Source organism: Loxodonta africana, chromosome 4, assembly GCF_030014295.1.
Source record: "Loxodonta africana isolate mLoxAfr1 chromosome 4, mLoxAfr1.hap2, whole genome shotgun sequence".
NCBI lineage: Eukaryota > Metazoa > Chordata > Mammalia > Proboscidea > Elephantidae > Loxodonta > Loxodonta africana.
Window position 1 is genome coordinate 81,138,113 of NC_087345.1, and position 10,362 is coordinate 81,148,474.

Consider the following 10,362-nt stretch of genomic DNA (forward strand, 5'->3'; position numbering starts at 1 on the left):
CCACCTTCTAGTCCTTGCCCCAGGGCTGGTGTGCCCCTTTAGTCTCATTTTCTTTCAGGGGCCTGTCCACTCTTTGGCTGAAGGGTGAACCTCAGGAGTGACTTCATTACTGAGCTGAAAGGGTGTCCGGGGGCCATACTCTTAGGCTTTCTCCAGATTCTGTCAGGCCAGCAAGTCTGGTCTTTCTTTTTGAGTTAAAATTTTGTTCTACATTTTTCTCCAGCTCTGTCTGGGACCCTCTATTGTGATCCCTGTCAGAGCAGTCAGTGGTGGTAGCCAGGCATGACCTAGTTGTACTGGGCTGAGTCTGGTGGAGACCGTGGTAGATGTGGTCCATTAGTCCTTTGGACTAATTTTTCCCTTGTATCTTTAGTTTTCTTCATTCTTCCTTGCTTCCGAAAGGGTGAGACCAGGGGAGTATCCTAGATGGCTGCTCACGGCTTTTAAGACCCCAGACGCTACTACCAAAGTAGAGTGTAGAACATTTTCTTTGTAAACTATGTTATGCCAGTTGAACTAGATATTCCGTGAGACCATGGTCCCCAGAGCCCTCAGCCCAGCAATTCAGCCCCTCAGGGAGTTTGGATGTGTCTATGGAGCTACGATGGCCTTGCCTTGTACAAGTTGTGCTGTCTTCCCCAGTTTTACCCTTCACCAAAGTTACCACTTATCTATTGTCTATTTAGTGTTTTTCCATCCCCACCCCTCCCCTCCCTTATAATCATCAAAGATTGTTTCTTTTTGTGTGTAACCATTATAATTTTTAATATGGCTCTTCTAGCCATGGTCTTGTGACCCTCACAAATGATTTGGTGGGACTATGCAAATAAGGTGCTTGTGGCCCACCAAGGGGACTGGACAGTCTTCAAATAATGAAAATACAGTGCATGGAACTCTTGTAGGGTATTGGTCAGTTTTGCCATTGTGCTAAGCTGAAAGGGAGCCAATCCCAGAGGCCAAGGGAGGACCTCACTACCATCAAGAAGAAGAGCCAAGAGCCAAGCATGTCCTTTGGACCTGGGGTACCTGTGTTGAGAACCTCCTGGACCCAGGAGACAGAAAGAGCTGTAACACTGTAGATGGCACAGGACCCCAGCAGGCTAGGCTCGCTGACCCAGAAAGTGAGAAAGCTGAGCACCTTTAGGCAGGAGGATTCCTGGTGGAGTAGGGTGCCTTTAGGCACTTATTGGTGGAGCTAAAGAGCTTTGTAACACTTGCCCAAGCTGGGCAGAGGACAGGTCAAGAGCAAGGTTTGAGAACCAGGGCCGAGGCCTAAGAGAGAGGCCTCTGTTTCGGGCACGGCTAAGAGGAAGTTGTCCTGATTGAAGAACTGTATCCTGAGTCATCCCTGTTACTTCCAAGTTGACCCTGATCCTGAATTGTAACCTGTTACTTTCCTAATAAACCCCATACTTGTGAGTATGGCCTGAGAGTTCTGTGTGGCCACAACGAATTTTTGAATCCAGCAGGGAAGTAGAGAGTGCTGTGGGAGGGACAGCTGGTGTCTTAGTTAACTAGTGTTGCTACAACAGAAATACCACAGGTGGATGGCTTTAACAAACAGAAATTTAGCTTCTCACAGTCTAGGAGGCTAGAAGTCCAGATTTAGGTCACCAGCTCCAGGGGAAGTCTTTCTCTCTCTGTCAGTCTCGGGGAGGGGGGACCCTTGTCATCAATCTTCCCCTGGTCAAGGAGCTTCTCAGTGTAGTAGCCCTGGGTCCAAAGGATGCAATCTGCTCCTGGCACTGCTTTCTTGGAGGTATGAGATCCCGCTGTCTCTGCTCCCTTCTCTCTTTTTATTTTTTGTCTCAAAAGAGATTGTTTAAGACACAACCTAATCTTGTAGGTTGAGCCCTGCCTCATTAACATAACTGCCTCTGATCCTGCCTCATTAACATCATAGAGCTAGGATTTAGAACACATAGGGAAACAACATCAGATGACAAAATGCTGGACAATCACACAATACTGGGAATCATGACCTACCCAAGTTGACACACATTTTGGGGGGATAATTCAATCCATGACAGCTGGTGTCAGAATTGGTAAAAAGAATGGAGAGTGTGGAAAGAGGCCTCGGATAAATAAGGCATTACTGAAAAAGAAGAACAAAGTGGGAGGCCTTACTCTACCTGATTTTAGAACCTATTATACCACCACAGTAGTCAAAACAGCCTGGTACTGGTACAACAACAGATACATGGACCCATGGAACAGAATTGAGAATTCAGACATAAATCCATCCACGTATGAGAAGTTGATATGTGACAAAGGCCCCCAAACAGTTAAATGGGGAAAAGATAGTCTTTTTAACAAATGGTGCTGGCATAACTGGATATCCATCTGCAAAAAAAAAATCAGACAAGACCCCATACCTCACTCCATGCACAAAAACTAACTCAAAATGGATCAAAGACCTAAATATAAAATCTAAAACAATAAAGATCATGGAAGAAAAAATAGGGACAACGTTAGGAGCCCTAATACATGGCATAAACAGTATACAAAACATTAAGAATGCAGGAAAAAAACTAGATAACTGGGAGCTCCTAAAAATCAAACACCTATGCTCGTCCAAAGACTTCACCAAAAGAGTAAAAAGACCACTTACAGACTGGGAAAAAGTTTTTAGCTATGACATTTCTGATCAGTGCCTGATCTCTAAAATCTACATGATACTGCAAAAACTCAACAACAAAAGACAAATAACCCAATTAAAAAATGGGCAAAAGATATGAATAGACACTTCACTAAAGAAGACATTCAGGTAGCTAACAGATACCTGAGGAAATGCTCACGATCATTAGCCATTAGAGAAATGCAAATCAAAACTACAATGAGATTTCATCTTACTCCAACAAGGCTGGCATTAATCCAAAAAACACAAAATAGTAAATGTTGGGGAGGCTGTGGAGAGATTGGAACACTTCTACACTGCTGGTGGGAATGTAACATGGTACAACCACTTTGTAAATCGATTCGGCGCTTCCTTAAAAAGCTAGAAATAGAACTACCATATGATCCAGCAATCCCACTCCTCGGAATATATTCTAAAGAAATAGAGCCTTTACACGAACCGATATATGCACACCCATGTTTATTGCAGCACTGTTTAAAGATGGAAGCAACCAAGATGCCCATCAACGGATGAATGGATAAATAAATTATGGTATATTCACACAAGGGAATACTACGCATCAATAAAGAACAGTGAGGAACCTGTGAAACATTTTATAACCTGGAGGAACCTGGAAGGCATTATGCTGAGTGAAATTAGTCAGTTGCAAAAGGACAAATATTGTATAAGACCACTGTTATAAGAACTTTAGAAATAGTTTAAACTGAGAAGAAAACGTTCTTTCGTGGTTACGAGAGCGGGGAGGCAGGGAGGGTGGAAGAGGGGCGTTCACTAATTAGATAGTACATAAGAACTACTTTAGGTGAAGGGAAAGACAGCACACAATACAGGGGAGGTCAGCACAACTGGACTAACCCAAAAGCAAAGAAGTTTCCTGAATGAACTGAATGCCTCGAAGGCCAGCGTAGCAGGGGCAGGGGTCTGGGGACCATGGTTTCAGGGGACATCTAAGTCAATTGGCATAATAAAATCTATTAAGGAAACATTCTGCATCCCACCTTGAAGAGTAGTGTCTGGGGTCTTAAATGCTAGCAAGCAGCCATCTAAGATGCATCAATCGGTCTCAACCCACGTGGAGCAAAGGAAAATGAAGAACACCAAGGACACTAGGCGATTACAAGCCCAAGAGACAGAGAGGGCCACATGAACCAGCGACTACATTATCCTGAGACCAGAAGAACTAGATGGTGCCCGGCTACAACCGATGACTGCCCTGACAGGGAACACAACAGAGAACCCCTGAGGGAGCAGGAGAGCAGTGGGATGCAGACCTCAAATTCTCATAAGACCAGACTTAATGGTCTAACTGAGACTAGAAGGACCCCAGTGGTCATGGCCCCCAGACGTTCTGTTGGCCCAGGACAGGAACCATTCCTGAAGCCAACTCTTCAGACATGGACAATGGGTTGGAGAGGGATGCTGGTGAGGAGTGAGCTTCTTGGATCAGGTGGACACCTGAGACTATGTTGGCATCTCCTGCCTGGAGGGGAGATGAGAGGGTGGAGGGGGTTAGAAGCTGGCGAAATGGACACGAAAAGAGAGAGTGGAGGGAGAGAACAGGTTGTCTCATTAGGCGGAGAGTAATAGGGAGTGTGTAGCAAGATGTATATGGGTTTTTGTGTGAGAGACTGACTTGATTTGTAAACTTTCACTTAAAGCACAATAAAAATTATAACAAAAAATAAAAGAATGGAGAGTGCATGTATGACCTCCATCTCATAGGAATCAGCCTTGGGCTGATGTTGACCTTGATTCTTTCTCCTCCCCTTGAAGTTAGAGGAGGTCTGACACCACAATGCCATTTTTACAGATCTCCTTAAAATGAAGATTGGAAGAATGTATTAAAAATCATAGAACTAGAAAAGTTGACCCAACAATTCCACTTATCCTTAGGAAATCAGCGACTACCTTCATTTCTGACAATAGACGATCAGTTAAATAAACTATGATCCAATCTTTTATTCTATGAAATTATACTCAACCATTATGTTTTTTTTAATTTTTATTGTCCTTTAAGTGAAAGTTTACAAATCAAGTCAGACTCTCATACAAAAATTTATATAAACCTTGCTATATATACTCCTTTTTTTTTTATACTCCTAGTTGCTCTCCCCATCATGAGACAGCATACTTCTCTCCACCCTCTATTTTCATGTCCATTCAGCCAGCTTCTGACCCCCTCTGCCTTCTCATCTCCCCTCTAGACAGGAGCTGCACACATAGTCTCATGTGTCTACTTGACCCAAAAAAGCTCACTCCTCACTAGTATCATTTTCTATCCTGTAGTCCAGTCCAATCCCTGTCTTAAGAGTTGGCTTTGGGAATGGTTCCTGTCTTGGGCTAACAGAAGGTCTGGAGACCATGACCTCCAGGGTCCTTCTAGTCTCAGTTAGACCATTAAGTCTGGTCTTATGAGAATTTGAGGTCTGCGTCCCACTGCTCTCCTGCTCCCTCAGGGGTTCTCTGTTGTGTTCCCTGTCAGGGCAGTCATCGATTGTAGCCGGGCACCATCTAGTTCTTCTGATCTCAGGCTGATGTAGTCTCTGGTTTATGTGGTCCTTTCTGTCTGTTGGGCTCATAATTACCTTTGTCTTTGGTGTTCTTCATTTTCCTTTGCTCCAGGTGGGTTGAGACCAATCGATGCATTTTTTTTTTTTGTCTATAAATTTTCTGAAAAATCTCTTATTTTCTTTTTTTTTAAATAATTTTTATTGAGCTTTAAGTGAACGTTTACAAATCAAGTCAGTCTGTCACATATAAGCTTATATACACCTTACTCCATACTCCAAATTACTCTCCCCCTAATGAGTCAGCCCACTCCCTCCTTCCAGTCTCTCCTTTCTTGACCCTTTTGCCAGTTTCTAACCCTCTCTACCCTCCCATCTCCCCTCCAGACAGGAGATGCCAATACAGTCTCAAGTGTCCACCTGATACAAGTAGCTCACTCTTCAGCATCTCTCTCCAGCCCGTTGTCCAGTCCCTTCCATGTCTGATGAGTTGTCTTCGGGACTGGTTCCTGTCCTGGACCAACAGATGTTTTGGGGACCGTGACCGCCAGGATTCCTCTAGTCTCAGTCAGACCATTAAGTCTGGTCTTTTTATGAGAATTTGGGGTCTGCATCCCACTGATCTCCTGCTCCCTCAGGGATCCTCTGTTGTCCTCCCTGTCAGGGCAGTCATCAGTTGTGGCCAGGCACCATCTAGTTCTTCTGGTCTCAGGGTATTTCCAGCTTTTTAAGGAAGCATCAAATCTATTTCCAAAGTGGTTGTACCATTTTACATTACCACCAACGGTGTATAAATGTTCCAGTCTCTCCACAACCTCTCCAACATTTATTATTTTGTGTTTTTTGAATTAATGCCGGCCTTGTTGGAGTGAGACGGAATCTCACTGTAGTTTTGATTTGCATTTCTATAATGGCTAATAATCGTGAGCATTTCCTCATGTATCTGTTAGCTACCTGAATGTCATCTTTAGTGAAGTGTCTGTTCATATCCTTTGCCCATTTTTTAATTGGGTTATTTGTCTTTTTGTAGTTGAGTTTTTGCAGTATCATGTAGATTTTAGAGATCAGACACTGATCGGAAATGTCATAGCTAAAAGTTTTTTCCCAATCTGTAGGTTATCTTTTTACTCTTTTGGCGAAGTCTTTGGATGAGCATAGGTGTTTGATTTTTAGGAGCTCCCAGCTATCTAGTGCATTGTTAGTAATGTTTTGTATACTGTTTATGCCATGTATTAGGGCTCCTAGCATTGTCCCTATTTTTTCTTCTATGATCTTTATCATTTTGGATTTTATATTTAGGTCTTTGATCCATTTTGAGTTAGTTTTTGTGCATGATGTGAGGTGTCGGTCTTGTTTCATTTTTTTTGCAGATGGATATCCAGTTATGCCAGCACCATTTGTTAAAGGAAACTGTCTTTTTCCTATTTAACTGAGTTTGGGCCTTTGTCAAATATCAGCTGCTCATGTGGATGGATTTATGTCTGGATTCTCAATTGTGTTCCATTGGTCTATGTATCTGTAGTTGTACCAGGACGAGGCTGTTTTGACTACTGTGGGGTTATAATAAGTTCTAAAATCAGGTAGTATGACGCCTCCCACTTTGTCCTTTTTCAGTAATGCTTTAGTTATCCGGGGCCTCTTTCCCTTCCGTATGAAGTTGGTGATTTGTTTCTCCATCTCATTAAAAAATGTCTTTGGAATTTGGATCGGAATTGCGTTGTATCTATAGATCGTTTTTGGTAGAACAGACATTCTTATAATGTTAAGTCTTCCTGTCCATGAGCAAGGTATGTTTTTCCATTTATGTAGGTCTCTTTTGGTTTCTTGCAGTAGTGTCTTGTAGTTTTCTTTGTATAAGTCTTTTACATCTCTGGTAAAATTTATTCCTAAGTATTTTATCTTCTTGGGGGCTACTGTAAATAGTATGGATTTGGTAATTTCCTCTTCGATGTTCTTTTTGTTGGTGCAGAGGAATCCAACTGATTTTTGTATTTTTACCTTGTATCCTGATACTCTGCTGAACTTTTCTATTAGTTTCAGTAGTTTTCCTGAGGATTCTTTAGGGTTTTCTGTGTATAAGATCATGTCATCTGCAAATAGAGTACTTTTACTTCTTCCTTACCAATCTGGATGCCCTTTATTTCTTTCTCTAGCCTAATTGCTCTGGCTAGGACCTCCAGCACAATGTTGAATAAGAGCAGTGATAAAAGACATTCTTGTCTGGTTCCCGATCTCAAGGGGAATGCTTTCTCACTCTCTCCATTCAGGATGATGTTGGCTGTTGGCTTTGTATAAATGCCCTTTATTATGTTGTCTCCGAGCCATCTATAAGTTATTGTATTAGTTTATTTTATGTTTGCTTACTGCATCCTAGCTTCTTGCTTTCTTTTGTTTTGATATGCCCTAATAGGCTGCTTGAGTGAGCTATCTTGATTATTTTTCCCTTTGAAGCTCTAACGTCCTGTCACCAGATGGCTAGAGCTGTTATCAGGTATATGAGCCTAGGAGTCCATTTACTTTTGTTGTGTGGATTCAGCTCAGGTGTCTAGGGAGTTGGTCCTTAAGAGTGTGGTACAGGCTCTGTCCTACAGTCTTAGAAGGGCAGGGGTGATTGGTGTAGGTACAGGTATCTGGTTGCAGCAGGGGGTCCCACGCTCTGAATAAGGCAGGGGTCTGACAACTGTCCCCCCAGTGTGAGGAAAGCACGCCCCCGTTCCCTAGAGCACACAGGTGGGTGGGTTCTGCAGATGAACCATGGGCACCCTGTGTTTTTGGTTGTAAGGACTGGGAGGTACCAGTTATCCTTGAACCCCTGTTGCGGGTGGCTAGGTGATATGGGTGGAGTACCAGTCCATAGGCCCCTGATGTGGGTTGGTGAGGACTCTGTTTAATAGGCAAAGTGTTTAATAGGCAAACATCAAACACCCACCTCTCCACTGCACAGCTGAAACAGTTGCAGTCTGCCAACAAGGGCCCATTCTCCTGAAATAGGCCTACACAGGTCCATGCAGTGGGGAAAGATATTCAAAGTCCATGTACCATTTATGCTTGGACAGGAGCCACTTCCGTCGTGAGCTCCCTAGCATAGTGGAGATGGCAGATTATCTTTTCCCCCAGTTGTGAATTTATTCCTTCTTCAAGGCTGGGAGAATGGCTCAGGGCACTCAGCAGCACCTCTGTCAAGCCCAGGGAGATCAACAGCCACTGAAGCTGCCTTGGGGGCTGGGGGTGCAGTAAAATACACGCAATACTTAGCTTTTGTGGAGAGCACCGTTTTTCTCTGGTTCCAGACATATGAGTAGGCTGTGTGGCTGGCTGTCTCTCCCTGAAGAAACTGCATCTGGAACGCTATCGCCAGCCCTGCCATGGTAGCTCCAGGGAATGGTGCCTGAGCGTTTCCAGTGATTTAGGTCCGGCAACTCCTCACTGCTTCTGAAGCGTCTCTCCCTCCCCTTGCTGCTCAGTCCATTTTCTAACCTTGCCTTTGATGTTCAGGGCTCCTAGCTTGTCATAAATATAATCATTTCACTTGTTTTTTTGGTCTTTTTTGTAAGAGGGCTCACCGGAAGCCATCTTGGCCCCACCTCTGAACCATTATGTTTTCAAAGAATATTTAATGAGGTGTAAAAATGTTTATTATATGTTAAGTGGAAAAAAAGTATTCCAAAACTGTGAGAAATATGACCCTAATTTATAAAATATGTATTCCTATAATCATGTTTGCTTCTCCTCCTTTTGTCCTTCCTGCTGTAAAGAAGGCTGCTGCAGCTCCAGGCATCACATCCTCACACTGGTGACCCAAACAGAAAGGAAAGGGCAATGAGGGCTTTCTTTTGATACTTCAGTGTCTAGGTGACTTCCTCTTACATCTTGTTGATTAGAGCTGGGTCACGGAGCCACCATGAGTTGCAAGGGAAGCGGGGACAGTGAGTTTCCGGCAAAGAGGATCATGGTTAATCCCTTGGGGCTGACACACTGCACCATGAATGCGTTGGAATTCTGTAAGTAGGGAAAAAGGAGCCCTGGCTGTGCAGTGGTTAAGTGCTTGGCTAACCAAAAGGTCAGTAGTTCAAACCCACCAGCTGCTCCACAGCAGAAATGTGGCAGTCTGCTTCTGTAAAGATACGCAGCCTTGAAATCCCTACAGGGCAGTGCTACTCTGTCCTCTAGGTTGCTTTCAGTCAGAATCGACTTGACAGTACACAATAACAAAGTTGGAGCAAAGTAGGGAAGGGGGGAAATGGCTGTTGGGTAGATAATTGTGTTGCTATACTCAATTTACTGCAGCACATTGTTTGTTCCAGTAAAGCCACATTCCAAGAGGGTAGTGTTTGCGAACCTAAGTGACGATGTACCATATCAGTTGCAGTTGTACCTGCCTTTCTCTGGAAAAGGAAGCCATCATGTATGTGTCAGTGTTGAAGGTTAACTGTTTTAAGAAATAGCAGAAGTGTATCCATTTAATTCCTGTGATTAATGACCACTGTTTCTTTTTATATAAATAAGTGCAACCATGTACTGATTTGTGTTTCATCTTGTATTTAATGTATAGAACAACACCTCCTCCCTTATGTATCCTGAACTTGAAAAGATTGGGAAGAGAAGGAACCCTTCTGGGATGGGAGAATTTGTACCAGGCACTCTAGTTTTCTGGAAATGTAATTATCTGAAATGGTGAACTAAGTCAAGAGTGATTCTTAAAACCACACATTACAAGGTCCCTCTGTTATGTTATTTGAAGCCAGCTGGAACAACAGGCCTTGGCCTACACACCCTGTGTCTAATCATTAGGCAAGAGACCTTAGAAATGAAGTTCCTCTATTTCGTGTTGCCCGCCCCCCAAGATCCTTGGGGGCAATTAATGACTGATGACTGCCCTGACAGGGAACACAACAGAGAACCCCTGATGGAGCAGCAGAACAGTGGGATGCAGACCTCAAATTCTCATAAAAATACCAGACTTAACGGTCTGACTGAGACTAGAGGGACCCCAGAGGTCATGGTCCCCAGACCCTCTGTTAGCCCAAGATTGGAACCATTCCTGAAGCCAACTCTTCAAACAGGGATTGGACTGGACTATAAGACAGAAAATGATACTGGTGAGGAGTGAGCTTCTTAGCTCAAGTAGACACATGAGGCTATGTGGGCAGCTCCTGTCTGGAGGGGAGATGAGAAGGCAGATGTGGACAGGAGCTGGTTGAAGGGTGGAGAGGAGTG